Source organism: Trichosurus vulpecula, chromosome 8, assembly GCF_011100635.1.
Source record: "Trichosurus vulpecula isolate mTriVul1 chromosome 8, mTriVul1.pri, whole genome shotgun sequence".
NCBI lineage: Eukaryota > Metazoa > Chordata > Mammalia > Diprotodontia > Phalangeridae > Trichosurus > Trichosurus vulpecula.
Genome location: NC_050580.1, coordinates 245,247,336 through 245,269,258, shown reverse-complemented (window position 1 = coordinate 245,269,258; position 21,923 = coordinate 245,247,336). Strand labels below are relative to the sequence as shown.

The following is a 21,923-nucleotide window of genomic DNA, read 5'->3' as shown; positions in this document are numbered from 1 at the left end:
ACCTCCCCCCCCACACACACACACCTCATGGTCACTCTTCAACACCCCAGTTTCTGGGTAGAATGTACTCCAGGCCCTGACACTTGCAAGTCAAATAACCCTCCTCTCAAGTAATTCATATACATGATGTTCCAGACAGAGTTGTGGAATCCAGGCCCAGGCATAAGCTCTTCCCCCACTGAGTCAGCTGGTTCCCTTGTGTCCCCAAAGGAAGAATGTTCTCAGCTCATTTTGTTATGGTTGAAGGAATATTTGGGGGAATTAAGGTACTTTTAAGAAACCAATTATTCTTTCTTGCACGCAATTTCAAGCCATCAATTTTGAGATGAAAGAAATAAAGGAGTTAATTGAAAGGTACAGTTTTGATTTCCCTATAAAACCAACATGTCAGGACACGGTAAGCTCTGTGTCTCTTAATTCTCACCAATATAAAGAAATTGAAGCCACTGAAATCTAAAAGCACAAAAGAATTATTTGAGACAGTTATTTTAACAACCTGAAGAAACTCTATTAAAAAAGAAAAAAAAACAACCACCTGCAAAATATGATATGAGCATCCTATAATTTAAATGCCTGAGGAACTATATAGTAATTCTGCTTTAGAAAGCAGATATATATTTATGCTTTCTATTTTTATTCATGTATGTGTTTCTGCTTTATAATATACATGTACATACAAATGCATATACACGTGTACTTACACGTGTATGTTTACAGACATGTATGTGTGTACATGGTTTTTTTTAAAGAATCATCTTGTTTTAGAATCAAAGCAAAGAGCAAAACAGCATTATAAAACCCGGGATTCACAAGCAAGCAAGTGCTCTGTCACTGAACTACAGTCACTACCCTCCAGGAGAAAAGGCCAATCATAGGATCCTAGATCTAGAGGTACAACAAACATCCAAGGCCATACAGCTGCTCCCCCTCATTTTACAGATGAGGATACCAAGGCTGAGGAAGGTTGACTTGCCCAAGGTCACAAGACCAGCATCAGAGAAAAGGTGAATCTGCAAAGGGAGACACAGCAAAAAAAATCTAAAGTGACTTTGATAACAATATTTTTTTTATTTTATCACTAAACAATCACTAAATTATGTCTTAAATTATTTCAATAATTCCTTCATATGCAATGGCTAACCACTTCACTTATTCCAATATTGTAATGTATTAAGTTTTAAGAAAATAATTTTGTGTGTAGTGGACATTTGAGGAAGAGTTATTTTTCCTAACCCCCACTCCCAAAAGTTAACCCAGAGGTAGTTAAGTGAAGTCAAGAAGTTTGGGGTTCAAATCCAATCTCTGGTTCATTCAAGATATGTGACCATGTGGTCAAGGCACAGAAACTCTTAAGAAACTGGTTGACTCTTAGTCACAGAGGAGTTACAGCTTTACAACTCTGGAAACTTCCTACAATGAAATTGCAGGTCAAGTTATACACAGCCTCTACAATAATAGAAGAAATATATATATATATATAGATAGATAGATATAGATATAGATATAGATATATATATGCAATGGGGCTATGAAAATGTAAATTATCTTACAAACAAATGTTAGTTGCATTCAAGAGACTCTAGTTTTTAATAAAAATAACACCACCATACCCCCCATCCCCAACACCTCTCCTCAAAAAAAAAAAAATTCTGGTTCTATTTGCATTCAGCCATCAGCAAGATTGGAAAGGCAGGTTCAAGGCACATTTTAAGCAATGTAGAAAGATTTGTCATGCATGGCAGTAGTAGTGCAGCTTATGTGCAGTATTTTCTAAAAGGCTACCCTGGGGACTCCAAAGTAGGTAGGTTTAAAAAAAATAGATGTTCTGTAGCTGTGTTTATGAGCCAAGGTATTATAACCTAAAAAGAGCAAACCCTGTGCTTAAAGATTACCGTACTTACTTAGAAAGCTCATCAGGTATCAGACCCTGAGGCTAACATAGTTGGAAATTCACAAAGAGCTCTGTACTATTCCTGAAGCCTATCATTATGCAACCAAATAGTAAATTTTCCACTTGCTGGGCTGTGTCTTCTGTAACTATTGAAAAAGCCCCATCAGCCAACCCAGGGCTGAAGGCCTTGCTCTCTTGCAGGCCTATTTCACTCATGAGTGCTTCTTTTATAATTATGTGTGATGACGTGATACTGAAGAAAGCCCCTAACAGGATTACATGGTTCAAACTGTCACTGTTTATCCTCTTTAATAAGAGAAAAGTCCTATCTAGATCACGTTGAGTTGATTGGTCATGACAAGTTCAATTTTCAATAAGGAATTCTTGGATTGGAGTTGGGAATCTTCACAAAATTATACTGTTAAACAGTTCAGATCAGATGTGATCCAATGATCAGAAAGTCTGAATATACCTGCCATCATGCAGTATTTCCATTAAAATAAAGTGAACTCTATAAACTCTGAAAACACCTCAGAAATAATCATTTTCCCACCTCCCCCACTAAAAAAAAGAAGTCAAATAGGACAATTGCTATTCCAAATATCTCTAGTCCAAATACTCCCATTGTGAGGGCAGAAAATGCCTTAATCTCAATATTAATAATAACTTGAATGCAAAGAGGAAAGTCAAATTGTGTTCAAACCACCTATGTTAGTCTCTTGTATCAAATGAACTTCCAAGAAAGAAGAGCTGACAATCACTTCCTGTCAGAGAAAATAGACTAGACCAAGTTTACATAGCAGAATTCTAGCTAAACATTATTAAGGGTAGAATCGGCATTGCCTAAGTGGCTGAAGCAGTAAGGTGCATAGAAAGGCAGCTTCTGGATAGAATAGATTCTACTGTACAGCGATTACCCCTACTCGGCCAATTCTCATGATATTAGCCCTCCCTGATGACAATAAACAAACTCAAGTTTTTTCAGCCATTAGCTGTTTTAAAGTGGCAATTTTTTGTTAGGAGTACAAAGATCTTCCCCCTGCATGATGAATTTCATATGTAGAGAGCAAGGTTTTCTTTGTCTGTTTTAAACATTAAGCAAGTTCTTCCCCATCCTCCCTTCAAGGAAACTTGGGAGTTTCTTGAGAATTATTGAATGGAAGGCATTGGATAAATACAGGAATTTGCATTTATAGGAGGCAATACAACCTCAAAAGCCTGGGGGTAAACCACCACACAACAGATGCTCTTTGGTGACTCCATGCCAGCCTCTTACAGATGACAGTGAAACAGAGAGGCTGCTTTAATTTAACTATTTTCAGAGGTTCTGGGATGCAAGTGCGTAAATCTTTTAAAAGCTTTCTGCAAAGGGTCTCTCTCTCTCTCCCTCTCTCTGCACTGTTGGTTTAGTTGAGGGGTTTGATTAATTTCAGGACACCATATTCCAGGAGTGTTTTAATAAACTAAAACCATAAAAAAACATGGGACAGAAAACAGGAGTGGTCCAAAAGCACTACTGACGGCGTTACACAACAATACAAGGTAGATCTTAATGGCTTCGGCTCTGGTTGTAGTTGGAAAGGACAGCAGAGTGTGTCATGGGGTACAAATAAAAGCTGATCTGAAAAGCCTTCCCAGCATTACAAGGATCTCACTGCTTCTGGAGTCTTATGATCATTTGCTTCCATGCAGACACATGTGTTAATGCAGATTGAGGAAGGTTAAGGATACTATATTCTTTATAACATGAAGGTATAAAAGCACAGAAATAAATACACCATGACAGCATTTTTAAAAATTTGTAAACACCAAAAAGTGACTTTTAGATTAACCTTCTCCATATCCCCAAAGATGAGTTGGGGATACTGCATTTGAAGCCTACAATCTATAGTTAGCCAGTCACTAAGGAATCAGCAAAATAATTTAGAAAAATAAAAATGAAACAAAATGTAATGGGGGTCTGGTGCATGTGCAGACCCCATTAGCTAGTATGGAGGATACAAGATTGTTACTTGGGGTCTGCACATGCACCAAACTCCCATTAGAGACCAAACCGAAGCAAAACAAAAAACACCCACTAGCCTCTAAGCTGAAATGATTCCTTTATAGAAGAATCTGAACAAAATTTCTGGAAAATTCTGATTAGATGTTTGTTTTCCTAAGAACATTTTTTAACACCTCAGAACTTCCTGGCTCCAGCCAGTCTCAATTTAGAAATGTTAAAATACCACCAAAAGGGCCATTCTCCTGGCAAGCAGAAAATGCTGAACTTTAAGAGGAATCCTCTTGTGGTTTCTAGCCCAGTTAGTTCAGATAACATGGGTAAGTTTAGTATAGTAACCAAATACTACAGCCATGAGCAAATAAATCTGAACTCCTCACCTCTGGGGGCCCACTTGATAGTACCACATATTGCCCATAGTTGGTACATAGAGGTACCATTAATAATTCCATAATCCCATTCAAGACTTAAGTACGGTCTATGACAGTAAGTATGACGCAACTGTATTTAATTTCCAAAGCAAATAGAAAATGATAGTGAAGAATTTTAAAAAGAAATGGTTTATGAATCAAGGGGACCACCCCCCAAAAAGGTAAGATCTAAGAGATGATGATAATAGCTATTACTATTAATTATAGCATACAGTAACAATAGCTGATATTTAGATGGCATTTTGCAGTGGGCAAAGGGCTTCACACATCTTATTTTATTTGCTCCTTATAAGAACTCTGGGAAATAGGTATTTTTATAATCCCATTTTACAGATGAAGAAAAATAAGACTAACAGAAAGTTAAGTGACTTGCCCAATGTAGCACTACTAAGAAGTGTCTAAAATCAAACTCAGGCCTTTCTGACTCCAACTTTGATTCTCTATCCACTGCCATGTAACCTGCCTTATCACAATTATCATCATGAACATGAATCACCATAATTATCACATCATCCATTTATTTAGTACTTTAAGGTTTATAAAAGGCTTTAGAATAGAGATGTCAAACATGAATACTGAGGGCCACATAGAGCCTCAACATTCCCAATCTGAAGCAGATGAAAATGTAATTGGAAAATATTGAACAAAATAAAAACAATTAAACATAGACAGAGTTGGACTAGATGGCCTTTGAGGTCCCTGACTTCAAAGGTTCTGAATCAATGAGTCTATAAGGATAAACAGGAAATGACTTACTTATGGTTTACATAATCCAAACCACAGAATCATAGATTTAGAGCAAGAAGAGAATATAGCATCCTTCAGTTCAATACCCTCATTTTATCAATGAGAAAACTGAGGCCTATTGAGGTTAAATAACTTACCCAAGGTCACACAGGTAGTATAAGTGGCGGAATCAAGATTCAAACCCATATCCTCAAACACTAAAGTCAGTGCTTTTACCATAGCTTCACAGAGCTTAGAATCAAGGACCTGAGAGGTCGCTTCTTCCAAGCCTCTCGTTTTATGAGGAACCTGAGGTCTAAAGAAGTTTAATAACTTACCTAAGGTCACACAGGTACTAAGTGGGAGAGCTAGGATTTTAACTCAGACCCTCAGGTTCTTTCCATGGCACCAAGCTGCCAACACATATTTATCTCCTCTTGAGATGGGCAGGAATACTGGTTTAATGAAGGGAACCAACATGGTAAGTAGCTTCCTGGAATTTCAAGATTGGAAGGATCCTCTGACATCTACTCAAAACCCTTACCCATCTCTGCTAACATATCCTTAAAAGATAATCATCAACGCTCCAAGTACCTCCATTAATAATCAGCTATCTGCCTAGTGCAGCAGTCTTGGGTCATCCTTAGGTGGCTCCAGTTACCTTGTTATTTTTTATCTTTTGGGCTGAAATCTGCCACAAAACTTCAATATAGTCTAACAAAAATCAACTAACTACCCATTTTTGTGCAAGGCACGCATCTGGGCATACTATGGTTACAAAATTCTACCCTCTGAAAATACACAAAACTAATGTATTCCCCATTCCATATGATGGCCCTTGAAACACTTGAAAACTACTATCGTACTCTACTCCTCCACCTTTAGTCTTATCTTCTCCAGGTTAACCACCTTAAGCAGTTTCCCTAATAATTTTTCATATGAGACAATTTTCTGATCCCTAACTATTCCAGCCAACACCCTCTGAATGTACTAATTTTTTAATGTTCTTCTTAAAATATGATACCCAGAACTAAACACAAAACCTTAGATGTGGTTTGACCAGTGCTGGGTACAGTGGGGTGATTACATCTTGTGATCTGGATTTTATACTTTTATTAATGTAGCCCAAGACTATAGTAAGCTTTATTAGAAAACACATCACAGTTTTAGCTCATAGTAAACTTGTGGTTCCATCAATGCCCTTAGGGACATTTTCCCATGATGAGCTATCAAACCTTTTGATGAAAGAATTGCCATTTGATGGCTCTGCCAGCTAGTTCAGCCACCTAAACTCTATGTACGTGTACTTCTGTGTGTGAGAGAGGGAGAGGGAGAGAGAGATTTTGAGAATTTGGGTTCTTTAATACATAGATTTTGAAAGGGGATGAGACGCACTTTTATGAAGGAGGAAATGACTTACATAGGCCATAGGTAAGTACTGGTAAGGTATGGACCTTAGATACAGTATTGCCTTCCCCTTCCCCAACATGAGACCAGCCTACCAGTCCACCAAATTGCTAGCACTTGTGTGACTCCTTGAAGTTTTTCTCAAAGCACTATGAATTGTAAAATTGGTCAAGGAACACCATTTTTTTTTTATTCTAGGCATCCCATTTTAAAAAGGATATTGGAAGGCTGAAGCATAGCTCATATTCAGACACCTCTTAAGATTTGTTAAGCACTTACTCCTATGATCTCACTCGAGATTATAATACTATGGAGTAGATGTTGCCACCCCAAGCTTATAGGCAGCCAAATGGGCTTTGGGGTTGGGAGGGAACAGTGACAGAAAATAGTCAGGAAGCCCTCTAAGGTAGGATGGATGGAGAATCACCAAGGGCAATTTCCCTACCCCCACTCCTAGCCAAGGGTCATAGTTTTAAACTGGTATATTTAAATGAATATTTTGTAGCGCCCCCCCCCACCCCCAACTCATTATTCTTCATCCTGCAAGATCCCATGAGACTTGAGACTCTACATCAACACTACCCTTTGTTCCTCTGAGTGGAGGGTGGAACCATGAATTCCTAAACCAATTCCTAAACCTCCTCTTAAGGAGGGAACTTAGATCAGAATATCTCCTTATCTCCCATCTAACTGCATTATTTTGGGATTTCTCACTTCTCAGTCCCAACCTCCCTCTCCCCACTCCATCCCCCAATCTGGTATCTTCCCTGGTCATCCCACTCTGCCTCTGCTTTCTAGCTTCCTTCATTAGATTGTAAACTCCTTGATGATAGCTTTCTATTTTTCATATTTCTGTCTCCAGGACTCAGCACAGTGCCTGGTACATATAGGCACTGAATAAGGGTTTATTGACTGGTTGCTACGAATATTCAAAAGAGCTTACCTAAAGGTAGGGGTTGTGGGCATTAATTTTCCTTCCAGAATGAGGTTCTAAATGAAATAGTAAATTCATGGACTGATTGTGTGAATTTCAATCACTGAGCATTTAAGGATATGTCAGGTACTGTGCTAGAGATACAGAGAAAACAAACACATAAAATCTTTGCCCTTGAGGAGTCATAAATCATCAAGAGACTCCATGTGTATATATCTAACTACATATAAAATATATACAAGGTATTTTTTTTAGGGGGGGGGGGGGTTATAGTAGCACAAAAAGTTCAGGAAGCAGAAAAAAAGCCTCATATAGCAAGTGGCATTTGAGCTGAGTTCTGAAGGAAGCTGGGGATGTTTTAAAGACAGTGTTTTAAGAAGGGAGGGCATTTCAGGTATGGGTGATAGGCAAGGAGATTGGATTTGGAATGTCACCTGTGAAGAAAAGCCAGTAGGCCAATATATAAGCTTCAGATATATTTTTGGCACCGGTAATACCACCTCCTTTTCCTCCTACCAATTGCTTCTTCAACTTGTTGCCTACCTACCAATTGCATTGGCTTCCTAAAAGTTAAGGGCCTGTGGAAGTAAACCCAAATCACCTCACCACAGGCATGGCACCACCTACATACACATTATATGCTTCCTCAGCTCAAAAGGGTTCTGCAAGAAAGGCTGAGGAGCTAAAGTTAGTAATCACAATCATTCAATTCATTATACCTTGTTATTCTCTCCAGAGGCCTGTGTCTCTACTCTTAAAGAAACTATTTGGATCTACACTCACTTATAATAAATCATGCCCAATTCTACCTCCTTGCCTTTACTTATGCTATTTTCTCACCTGGAATGCCCTCATGTATACATTCTGCTGATGCCCACAGGAGTTATACATGGGAATCTTTTCTTACTAATAGGAGATGCTGACCTGAAAGGGAAAAAAGGGCTCAAACATGTTGTGGTATTCCTAGTGAGACTCCAAATGATTAAGTGTGATTAACGTTTTTGCTCTTATTTAGTGTACGGTGCTTTGGATTCAGAGGTCATCAATCAGATTCCTGATTCTGTCACATTCTGCCTTTGTGAACTTGATTAAGTTGCTTATCCCCTTTGGGCCTCAGCATGCTCATGGGTAAAAATGAGGGCACTGGACTTAAATGACCTCTAAGGTCTCTTCCAACTCTAAATATATGATGCTATGAAACATGTTTGACCTTCTTTCACCACCTATTGGATTTAGGTGCCTCTAGGGAATCAATAAAAAAAGAATCCTATACACACACGCACACACATATACACACATACATATATACACATATAAAAATGTTTTCAGTCTTGTCTTCTTAGCTTTACACTCTATCCTAACCTGTTCTGCTTGAAAAAAAAATAAATCAAATCCTTTCCCATAAAGATACCTGTGCTTTGTTCATCCCCATAACAGATCTAGAACATATGGAAAAAATTGGGGGGAGGGGAGGAATCATCTTCCATTATCTCAGGCACCAGACTGGTATTACAACCTCTGGTCAAAGTTCAAGTTCCCTGCTGAGCTTCAAAGTCCAAATTGGGGCCATTTAGGCCCAGGATTCCAATCCTGTGTTGAGTGTTAGAAAGTCTGAACAAACAGCTAGACAGCAAGGTAAAACTTCCCAGTTCTGCCTTGTTTTGACCTGAATTCAGGTGAATCTAAATGGTCTACTAAAGACCTGTGAGTGGTTTTGATCATATAATATGAATAACTTCCACGACCCCAGAAAGTTAACCTAAATTCACTGTGACAATTCAACCAAGGTCTAATCATCCAATGCTTATTAAATGCAATCAAAATCTAAAGAAAACAGGCCTGCAATTATTATGTTATAAAACAAAGTTCCAAAGAAAAACTATATTGAATCCAGAAATATAAACATGCTATTTTCCTCACATAAACACTGCTCCATGTATGGAGAACACTTAAATATAAATGTATGTATATACATGTATGAGTGTACATGTATATGTGTTTATGTATAGGGGCAATGAGGTGGCACACTGGATGAGTGTTGGGTCTGAAGTAAGGAAAATCTGAGTTCAAATTTTGCCTCAGGCGCTGACAAGCAGTGTGATCCTGGGTAAGTCGCTTAACCCAGTTTGCCTCAGTTTCCTCATCTATGAAATGAGCTGGAGAAGGAAATGGCAAACCACTACAGTATCTACCAAGAAAAGTCCAAAAAGGGGTCATGACATAACTGAAACAACAAGATATATATATATATATATATATATATATATATATATATATATATATACACACACACATATATATATATATATATATATATAATGTGTGTGTATATATATATGTGTGTGTGTGTGTATGTATGTATGTATGTATTAGGCACGTGAATGTACGCACACACACACACACACGCACAAAATGTAATTTCATTCCATGGTCCCAATCAATAGAACAGAAACCAATCTGTATTTTACCTATGGAGACTGAGCATATTATATCTATGTATGGCTCTGGAGGAGAAAGTTAGGCTTGTACAGCCCTCCCTCACTCAAATCAAAGTCAACTGCAAGTCATGTCATCATTTTCCTGATGCCATGGTCCTTTTTGAAAATGAAGGACAAACATAACAACAATCTGTATATGCACACACTCCTATGTGTGCATATTATATGCATATACACACAAATATACACACGCATGTACATGTGTCTATATACACATGTATGTGTATATGTGTACATGCGTGTGTATACACTATTAGAATGTCCTATGTGTGTGTGCACATGTACATATATATAGATAAAAAATGCTAAGTCTTCACAGTTAGAATATAGATTGGTTTCTGTTATATTGATTAGGACCATGAAATGAAATTACTCGGTGTGTGTTTCCAGGTGAGTTATCTGGTTTTGAGTCTAAAAAATGAAAAATTCATTGCTTAAGCCTATTTCAGTATCATATGGATGGATCTGAATTTAAATGGTGTGAAATTTCCTCTCTGAATAAATGTGCTTTTATAATACTTCTCATTTTCGTAAACACCTGTCATATTGCAGTCCTGGGCTATGGGCAGGTATGTATATCTGGATTTGGGAAAGTGAGGGAGGGAGGAAAGAAAGGAAGAAAGAGGATTATTATTATGCTTTGGCCTTGATCTTCTACTTTCCTAAGGGTTTTTTTCCCTAAGAGTACAACCGAGATGTAGGCACAGGCTGAATAGCAAACATTTCCAAAAAGTTCAGAACATCTTCAGAGCTCAGGTAAGGCAATGGTTAAAGAAATGCAAAGAGGCTAAGAAATTAAATGATTTCAAGATCTGAATGATTAAAATGACTTAGCAGACTGGAAAAGATACCTTTTAAGTCCTTTCTTCATATTGTAGGTATTAATTCTAACAGCAGGTAAGCTCCTTGAGGGCGAGGGATGTTTAATTTTTGTCTTTGTATTGCCAGGGCCTAGCACAGTGCCTGGCACTGAGTAAAAAGTTAATATTTGCTTGTCAATTGATGAAAATTAAAAGTACCACTATCGCATTTACTTTGATGGTCCTAGTATAGTGAGCCAACAGTACTGAGTTTGATAATGCCAGTTTCACTGAACTCCTGGAAGATCAAGCAGACCTGGGAACCATTTTTTTTTTTAAAGAAGGGAAAAACATGGACACCAGAGCTTCAATGTAGGTACTGTATCTCTTCTCAAACGAAATATCCTTTATTTTCTCACTTAGTAACTGTTAATCAACTCTCTCCTTGTGAGTTATCTAAAAAGAAAAGATTATCATGTGAAAAAGCTCAGGAAACTCTGACCTTAATTATCTCGCCTTAGTTATTATTTTATTGATACAATATAACAAGTGATCAAACCCACTGAGATTCTATTCTTGAAAACCGGATTGATTTTACTCTGAACTACCACTAGAGGGTGATAACATAGCTGCAAAATTATCCCAACCAATTAAAAGAAAATGGAAAGAGAAAAAAAGCTCATAAAAACAAACATTACAGGAAAATGAGACTGACACAGAAAAAAGAAGCAGAGGAAATGAGATGCATAGGACACTAAATACATATGTAAGAAGAAAAATCATTTATACTTTCTTTGATTTTTCAGTCTTCCCCTAGAAACAAGTTGCCCAGAAAGTTGATTTGTGTATAGGATGATCATAAGATTCTGTACTAGATGGGGCCTTGAAGATCACATAGTTCAACTTTCTCATGATTTACAGACAGAGAAACTGAAGGTTAAGCGATTTGCCCAAGGACACCTAGGCAGTAAGTTGTCAGAGGCAGAATTCAAAGGTCCACTGACTCCAAATTTAGCGCTCTCTGGAATATGTCACCGTGCTGGTCTCTCTACTGAAAAGAAGTCAAAGCTAAAGGCATAATGTGAGGACTGGGATGACAGAGTCAGCGTGAAATACACCAGAGAAATCAGAGGGTAAGAAATTACACTTGAATTTAGATTCTCTTCCAAAAATCCTCATTAACTAGAAGCAAGTTAGATTCACTGATGCTCTCACATTTTATTGACAAGGGGACACATCATTTAAGCGAGGCTGTTCCTTCTTAGCATTATCGGTGATTCTCACAAGATTTAAATTGGCCTGGATCTAAGAGATAATGACATTAATTTTCCTATTTAATATTGGTTAAAGTGGTAAAGGGGCAAAAAGAACCTGAACAGAAAGGGGTGCTAAGCCCCTGAAGAATAGTTGAATAAATTATGGCATATTTATGTGATGTAATCATTACCATAAGAAAAAAAAAACAAATGGGGCAGCTAGGAGTAGAGCACCAGCCCAGGAGTCAGGAGGACCTGAGTTCAAATTCGGCCTCAGACACTTGACACACTTACTAGCTGTGTGACCTTGGGCAAGTCACTTAACCCCAATTGCCCGGCCTTCCCCCTTCCAAAAAAAAAAACCAAGAAAAAAACAAAGAGAAGAATTCAGAAGAACATAGGAAGATTTTTGTCAACTTATACGGACAGGATTAAACAGAACCAAGAGAGCAACACAACAATGTCTACAATGATGTCAACAAAAATAATGTTAAAAAGACAGACAAATTTAGATCAAATTACAGGGACTAGTCTCAGAGAACAAGTGATGCAGCATATCTCTCCTCTCTGTGGACTGGTAGAAGGGGTCCAAAATGTTGCATAAGCTATCACCTTCGTTCATTTTGTCAGTGAGTTTTGCTGAACTGTCTTTGTTACAAGATAGAGTTCAATGAAGGGGAGTACATACAAAAATGACTACGGAGTTAAAAAACCCCAGAGCACACCAATAATACTATCACAAAAAAAAAAAACAGATGAGTGGGTGCAATGAAAAGACTAAGAAATATGCCTTTAATAGCAAGGATGGCCTTAGGAACAGGCTGTCAACTATATGCTGTGACTTCATGGCTATCAAGAGAGCTTTCTATTTTCAATGACTCTTATAGGCCTGAAATTCCATAATGTAGAATCCATCCTGGGGACATCTGTATTTTAACCAAAGACAAAAGTTTAGGTCAAAGCAATGATAATCAGTCTTTCTACCTCTTACTTGTGAAACACTTCATCAGCTAGTAAAAATAAGGTGAAGAAAGCTTGAGAGCCATGGAGGAAGGGGGCAGGGAAGGGAGAGGGCAGTAAGCAAGGGACAAAAGGTTCCTTAAGGAGAGACTAGGTACACCAGAAATAAAATTCCAACTTCACCTATTTCACAAATTTGTCTTGGGTAGGCTTTGTTCAATGGGCAGAAAAAACATAAAGAATCCAAAACTCCTTAAAAAAAAACAAACAGGAACTTTGATGACAAAGTGTGGTATCCATGCTGTGTTTAAAAAAAAAAAAAAAACCTACCTAATTAATTAAAAAGGTGCTTTTTCCTCTCCACCCATGAACATCAGAGTCCCATGCTATGTTTAGCATAATGTACTTTCTACTGGGAAAAGAGAAGGCTACCTGCTGTGTTTTAGCAAGTAAATTGGTCCCTACCTATAAATTATTCTACATGGTGAAGAAAACAGTTCCCTTTTATCTGAAGGGATGTGGGCAGCCTGGCAAAATATCCATAGATAATTTGGAAAAGTGGCTTTTAGTGACCCAAACGGCGACAGAGTTGCTACTGGAGACCACAGTTTGACACATCCAGTCATCTCGCAGGGCCTTGCATCATTGATGAGATGCTGTGCCTTGTCACATCAACAGAGGGGAGGTATTGCCCTCCCTGAATTCTCCAGGGCTTGGAACACAATAGGCCAAAATGAATGTTTCTGATGAAGGGGCAAAGTCATAGCGGATGAAGAAGGAAGAAGTCCTTGGCCTTAAGGAACTTGCATGTAGGTGTGGTAATAGGAATAAGGAAGATGTGGGCCTGAGAAGGGCTATAGAGATCAGACAATCAGGAGAAGAGGAACATCCTCCTGGAGAGAGTGTCATGACCTACTGGAAAGGACCTCAGAAGCCACCTAGTCCAGCCTATACTTGAACCTTCCACAACATACCCAACAAATCATCATCTAGGCCATGGGTGGGGAACCTGTGGCCTCAAGGCTACATGTGACCCTCTAGGTCCTCAAGTGCAGCCCTCTGACTGACTCCAAACTTCACAGAACAAATCCCCTTAATAAAAGGATTTGTTCAGTGAAAGTTGGACTCAGTCAAAAGGCAAAACCCAAGTCTAGATTCTAGGTTTTAGATGAAAGTATATAAGGATTAAGGAGGGGCAGCCTACTACCTCCAAGGAAAACCTCCTCCCCTTTTTATTTTGATAACTCAGATTGTTGTAAAGTTTTTCCTTACATCAAGGATAAAAAATTTCTTCTCTGTGACTTCTAAATCTGCAGCTTCCAGTTCTGCTTTCTGGGATGAAGCAGTAAAAAATTCTAATAATGTTCCCACATGATTCTTAAAGTTTCCTGCCCTAAGTCTTTTCTTCTTTAATATAATTATTTCCAATTCCTTCAACTTTTCCTTATATAGCATGTTTGCTCCAGTCCTCTTACATTCTTGATAACTCTCTTTGCAGACACTCTGGCTGATCTATGTCCTTTCCAGAACTAGATGCATTACTCAATATGTGGTCTGCTCAGGGCACAGTATAATGGAACTCTAACCCTCTCCTGTTCTGGGCACTCTAACTCTCTTAATGCAGCCTAAGTCAGCATTAACATTTTTGGGAGCCATCTTGCGCTGCTGATTCATGATGCATTTATAGTTTATTAATATCTTCATATCCTTCCCCTCCCCACCAGGCCACTTCTGTCCAAACTTGTACTTGTGAAATTGATCTTTTGAACCCAAAGTATAGGAGTTTACTTTTATCTTCAGGAAATTTTATCTTAGATTTATCTTAGATTTAACAGACAATTCTAGTCTGTTGAGATCCGGTTTTTTGCACCCTGACCTTGTCATTCAATCTGTTTGTTATCTCTCCCAACTTTCTGTTGTCTGTATATTTAACCAGCACACCATCTATCTCTTCAACAAGATCATTAATAGACATGACAAACATTACAGGGCAAGGACTTCAGGTACTTCACTAGACACTGACCCATTAGTCTCTATTTTTTGGGTTCTGTTATATAAGTAGTTCCAAATGCACCTAGTAATCTCTCCATGTTACACATTTGAACAGCATGAGAAAAAATCTGGCAAACACTTTACTAAGTATGCCTCTAGCATTTCCCTAGTTACTTACCCAGTCAGAAAAGGAAATGAGGTTAATCTGTCACGGTTTGTTCTTGTTAAAACTGTGCTAGTTTTTAGTGATCACTGATTTTCTTTCTGGGGTTAGGGAAGAGACACTAGGTAGCCTTAAGGTTGGGAACTGAGATGATAATCCAGGTTAGAAATAGAGCAGATTGGCTTCCACACCAATCGGAAGTGGAATCAGGCTGTGAGTAGATACTAAATTTCTGCCCAGGGCAAAATAGAGAGACGCAGTCTCCAAAAAATTAAAAAAAAAATAAAAATTGAAGCATTTTACCCAAGTGACAACTACTTATCACTGCATCAAAAATCAGAGTTGTCAGGACCTTAGAGAACACTAGTCTAATTTTTTCACTTTGCAAAAAAGCAAAAAATGAGGAAAAGAAGTTATAAATGGTATGCCTGAGGTCACACATACCTAGGTGTAACTAGGATTTGAGGTTCAAATCCTTTCTTTTGTTGCTAGGACATTCCAAGAATTCTCCTCCACTGCTCTCTCCCACCCCCATCCCCCAACTACTCTCTTTCCCTATCACTAAGCAATCATGCATTAAGTAATAGATACAAGGCCCACTTTAGATTCAGGAAGCCCTGGGCTCAAGTCCTACCTATGAAATTTACTATGTGACCAAAGGGTAAGTCATTTAAATTTCTCAGTGCCCCAGTCAAATCCTCTCAGTCTTTAAATTGAAGAGAAGATGCTCATCTGAAGGTTGCAGAATTTGGTAGATGTAATTTCACACATCGGGGATTCATTCAAGTCACAGATGTCTCCTCAATAGAACATAAGCTCCTTGAGTTCAGGGACTGTTTCATTTTTTCATTTTTATCTCCAGTGCCTAACACAGTGCCTGGTCCCTAGAAAACTGTTTAATAAAATCTTGTTGACTGATGCACATTTTTAAAAATCATCATTTTTTTCAGCTTTAATGCTGTCCTATATGTCAAAGATACCACAGTAGATTATTATGAGTAATGTTGCTAAGCTCTAATTACTTCAGTAAACTAAAAACAGTGTCTATGCTTTGATTTTCTTTTGTAAACTGGCCACTATTGAGCCACAGCTTCAGAACCAAAAATCTAGCTGGATTCCACAGAATGTAGCCTCCGGACTACCTAAATGTAACACTGTTAAAAGAAACAGAGGTTTTAATCAGATCATACCGGAAGGTTGTGGAAAGATATTAAAGGGATAGATGAAAAAAGAGCAGTTGAGTCTGTAATATCCACTCACCTCTGACTAACTGAATTATTTATCAGATGCACTCACTGTAATTTGGCACCAAGGTGACTGCTAATACTTAATTTAACTTTTTCTTGCGACATTTCAATAATTCTGAAGCTTCACATTCAAAATAGAAATATCAAATCCAACACAGCCATCAAATGAATGGGGCTGGGCATCATAGTAGTCTTCAAGAATTCCCTCCAATTAATTCCTCCAACAGCAAACCTTAAATAGCTGAGCACAGTCTAAGCTTGAAGACTTCCTTCCTCCCTTTACTCCATCTCCATCTTGACGGAGTTTGTCTGACTGCAATTGTTTCTTATAACTGCAGTTTAAATTCATTTTAGCTTATCCACAAGTTAGTCCAAAAGCATGCTATCTGTGGTTAGTGTGCAGTGCCTAAAACTGAATAAGAAAAAGAAAGTTGGTAGGAGCCAATTTAGTAAACTATGCAGCCCTTTCAACAACCTCAAACTATACCTTCTCTCTAAAACAAACTGATTTATTACCAGCTTTCTTCTAGTGACACTGTATAGCTATGAATCATGAAACATCACAAGCTCAGAAGAAATAAAATTATAGGTGGCTCACAGGACAATGAAAGATTAAAGAAAATACTCATTAAGCACTCTGTGCCAGACGCTATGTTAAATTGGGAAGATACAGATACAAAACTGAGATAGCTCCCCGACTTCAAGGAGCTAACATTCTTCGGAGCAGACAAAACATAAAGGATAGCGGTGACCTGGAAAGGGAGGGCTTGTAGAGGAAGTCACAGGAATGGTGGGTGGTATCATATGGCATTTGATTGCCATGCACTTTAGAGAAGCAATATTATTTTGATTACTGTTCTCAGAGCAAGAAGCAGAGGGATGGGGGAGGAGATTAATTACAATGCTTTATGTTTGATGGGGCAGCTGTGTGGCATAGTGGATAGAGTGCTGGCCCTGGAGTCAGAAAGACTCATCCTCCTGAGTTCAAATCTGGTCTTAGGTACTTACTTAGGTGTGACCCTGGGTAAGTCACTTAACTCTATTTTCCTCAGTTTCCTCATCTGCAAAATAGCTGGCAAAGGTAATGGCAAACTACTACAGTATCTTTGCCAAGAAAATCCCAAATGGGGTCATTAACGTGACTGAAAAACAACTGAACACAACAACCTATGTGATGGCAAGGCAGATAAGAAGATGTGTCCTGGGCAGAGGGATGTAAATAATAATCTGGAGCCAGTCAGTGGAGGAAACATAATCAGGGAAGAACTGGGGCTTGTGAAACAAGGAGACCAAGGTAAAGAATGACATACCTAAAGCAGGGGTTCTCTACATTCTTTTCATAGACATTTTTGGCACTCAAACAAGCTGAAGCTCCTCAGGGCTAGACGCCATGGATTACACTTGCTCGTCTTGCTTTGGGTTTGGCTTTATGAATTTTTTTGGAGGCATCTTTGTATTTTGTGGCAGGAGAACTACTCTTAGAACAGCATTCATGCATGCACACATGCCTTCATTAATTCAAAGAGGTATTAAATGCCTACTATGTAAAAAGAACTACTTATTACTAAGCTGTAGGGGAAATGAAGCATGTACACACATAATTATAATACAAACTAGAAGACAATGAGAGAAGCACAATGTGATATATGACTTGATAAGAGGGAAAGACCAGATCTGGCTGAGAAGGATAAAGGAAGATTTTAGGGAGGAGGGAATATTTGTTTTCAAGAATTGGTAATATTAGAAAAGGGGCAGCTAGGTGGCACCATAGTGCATAGAGTGCTGGCCCTGGAGTCAGGAAGACTTATCTTCCTGGGTTCAAAACTGGCCTCGAACACTTACTAGCTGCGTGATCCCAGGCAAGCCATTTAACCCTGTTTGTCTCAGTTTCCTCATCTGAAAAATGAGCTGGAGAAAGAAATGGCAAACCACTCCAGTATTTTTGCCAAGAAAATCCCAAATGGGGTTATGACGTGACTTCAAAAAAAAAGACTGAACGACAATAAATATTGGAAGAAGTAGAGATGGGGCAGAGGAGGGACGGAGAAAGCAAGAAGAGAGAAATGTAATCGAAGGCACATAAGGGCTTCATTTGAAGGGATGGTAAATATTACAGTTTAGCTGAAGGATACAGTACGTGGGGGGCTATTAGTGCTAGATAAAACTAGAAAGGCAGGTTGGCACCAGACTGTGGAGATTTTTAAACAATACTAATACAATAATAGCTAATATTTCTATAGTGCTTTAAGGTTTACAAAGTGCTTTTATGCATATTAGTTCATTTGACCCTCACAACTCTCTCAGGCAGGTATATCTATCATCCTCATTTTACAGATGGGGAAACTTAAGCAGAATCACAGGAATGTACCTTAAAGCTAGGAGGGGCTTCAGAGGTCACTGAAGATCACTCCTTCACTTTACCCATAAGGAAACTGAGGTACAAGGCAAGCTTGTTCAGGGTCATACAGCTTGTGTCTGAAGCAGGGTTCAAAATCAGCTCTTCTTTGCTCCAAGGCCAGCGTTTTATCTACTATACCAACCAGCAGTTTTTTCCCAGTAGGCAATGGGGAGCTGCTGACATTCTTTTCCTCAAGCCTTCACTTGAAGATCTTCAGTGGATGGAAGCCTTTCAAGGCAGCTCAATTCACTTTTTAGACAGATCTAATTGTTAAGATTTTTGCCCCCTTACACCAAACCTTAATCTACTTCTGTAACTTTCACTCATTTAATCTAGATCTTCCCTCAACAGCTGTTCTGAGGAATATGAATCAGGAGTGTGATGTGACATCCCAGGTGCTGTGAGATGCAAATGAGATAATGGACGTGAAGTATGTTACAAAGCTTATTATTACTGTTGGTGGTGGTGGTCGTGGTCAACAGTCATCAGGGTCCAGTCTGAATATGGGCATTCTACTGCCCTCCTGCTGAGCTCCAGTGATGTTTATAAAGCATGACAAGGGTGTGTGCTGGTAAATGTTTAACAACTGAGCTCTTTAGAAGGAATTTTTAAAAGTATGCACACACACGCACTTTTAAATTTAATCTGCATTATTAACACTTTCTAAGTCTAGACAATCAACAAAACCATAAATCTAACTCAGAGTCATAGCAATTCCTGATTTCTGAGGTGCTAAAGCTCACGTTAAAAAATGTAGCAATCTCTCAAGAAAGTCGAGAGGGCTGGCTCCAGTGAGTGGAATAGTTAATGTGATTCTGGGCAATATTAAGAGGCATATAGCTTGCAGGATAGGGATGTGATAATTCAAGTGTACTCTGTTCTCTTCAGGCTTCAAGTGGAATACTATGTTTGGTTCTGGGTGGTAATATTTAATAAGACACTGATAAGCTGCAGAATAACAATAATAGCATTTATATAGCACTTACCATGTGTCAGGAACTGTGCTAAATACTTAACAATTATTATCTCATTTGAGTATCCAGAGATGGCCAACCGGGATAATGAAAATCCTTGACTCCATAATAGATGAAAATCCATGAAAGAAACTAGACATCTTAGCTTTGAGAAGACTCTGAGGGGACTTAATAATCTTCAGGTATCTCAAGGGCTCTCATGTGGAAGAAGATCAGATTTGTTCTGCTTGGTCCAAAAGGGACTGGGAGCAAGAGGTAAATGCTGGAAAGGGGTAAATTGAGGTGTGGTGTTAGGAAAAACTTCCTAACAATTGGAGTTGCCCCAAACTGAAATGGGATGTCTCTTAGAGGTGATGGGTTACCATTTTTTGGAAGGCTTTAAGAAGAGACATGTCTGTCATGCTATAATGGGTGTATATTCTTTTTCTGTTTTGGTTCTCCCCTGAATTCCATTCCAACTTGCAAATTCTGTGATTCTGAATAACCTAACATTCTTGCACAAAACAACCTTTCAAAATAATTAAAGGTTATTATGTACCCTGTGAGTCTTTTCTTTCCATGATGTGTCCCTAGTTTCTTCAATTTATCCTCATACGGCATGATGTATAGTCCTCTCCTCTCATTAACCTGGTTGCTTCTCTCTGGATATGGTCCAGTTTATAAATTCCCCTCATAAAGTGTAGGACCCTGGTTACTTCCACTTGGGGTCTGCCATCTTGCTGAAGAGACGAAGGACATGTATGGAACAATAAGAGAAAAATTCAAGGCAGCACCTACGTAAGTGCAAGACGCTTCGTTTATGATGGAAAATGTGTTGGGATGGAAACCATGACATCTATATAACCTTCAGAAAATCATCTAATTTCTCTGGATCTCACTCTTATCATTAATAAAACGTAGGGGATAGACAACATGAATTCTAATGTTTTTTCTAACTCTAAATCCTAACGAATCTGAGGGGCTTTATGAGTTTGGGGCAGTTTCTTGAAAAAGCAAATTTTGAGTTAGCCTAGAAAGAAGTAATGAAATTGGACTGGAAGAATGATGAGTGAAAATGCTGTCTCCTTTCACCAATTTTATTTTATTTCATTTTTAATTTGCTATATAGTAGAAGATAGAAGGGCCTACTGTGCTATAGTCCATGGGGTCATCACAAGTTGGCTTCATCTGAACAACTACAAAGCAGAAGTTGGCAAACTGACCAGCTCTTAGCATTCCAGGTTTACTGAAATGAACGGCAGGCCAGATTTGCTCCAAGCATATAGGCCTCTGTATAGGCCTATATAGGCCTCTGCCTACACAGATACAACCAGTGGACTGGAATAGTTTCATTTCTTTTTTTTCTCCAGAGCTCACCCAACCCTCCCATACTTATCATGCACTCCCCCCCAACCCCCATATCTACCTATTAGCAAAGGAAGGATCTATCTCTGACCCACAGCAAGTAAGTACTTATTAAACGTATATTATGTACCAGCATTGTGCTAGGAGATAAAATCTAAATAGTTCCTGCCCTCGAAAAGATTACATTCAAACAGGGGAGACAACATACACATATATAGGCATTTACAAAACACACACAAAAAGATGAGGAAAATCAGAGTAAGGGAGATGAACTGACTTGCCTAAAGTCACAGAGGAAGCAAGGGGCAGACCAAGATCTTCCAACTGCAAATTCAACACTCTTTCCATAAAACAACAGCTACATGTAGTCTTGCCTTCTTCTTTTAAAAGATATGAAAACAACGGTTCAAGAAGTTAAACCAACTGTCCAAGAGTAACACTAAGGGAGTAGTTGAGACCAGACCCCAGATCATTCAGCTTCAGGCCAGTACTATTTCTAAGCGGTGTAGCACTGTCATTCCAAAGTTGAATGGACTGCCTCTAGAGGTAATAACTAAAGATTTTAGATCTTCAACCAGTATGAACTGAAGCAGATAATCTTTGAGGCCTCTTCTAATTCTGAGATTCTTTGTTTCTATGAAATGAGGAAGGGAAAATGTTATCTTTCTACATCCAAGAGGGCCAAAAAGTCAAAATCATGAACATGAAATAACATATTTCCTGTTTAAAACCCACAAAAGGAATCTTAGTTCCTGCTCCTATACCACTGACCTGTCTATTTCTTTTCTTTTCTTTCTTTCTTTTTTTTGCCTTCCTTTCTGGATACAGGGTCTTACTATGTAGTCACAAAAGAATTTTTTTAATGGTCCTCCTCGTTTTAATCTTTTTGGGCTATCAGTG

At 38.5% G+C, this 21,923-nt stretch overlaps 1 protein-coding gene across 1 annotated transcript in view; it reads right to left on the bottom strand.

Annotated features, from left to right (window-relative positions):
- The window catches only part of FLRT2 (fibronectin leucine rich transmembrane protein 2), a 112,268-nt gene that overhangs the window by 7,380 nt on the left and 82,965 nt on the right, over positions 1 to 21,923 (bottom strand). The window lies entirely within an intron of this gene.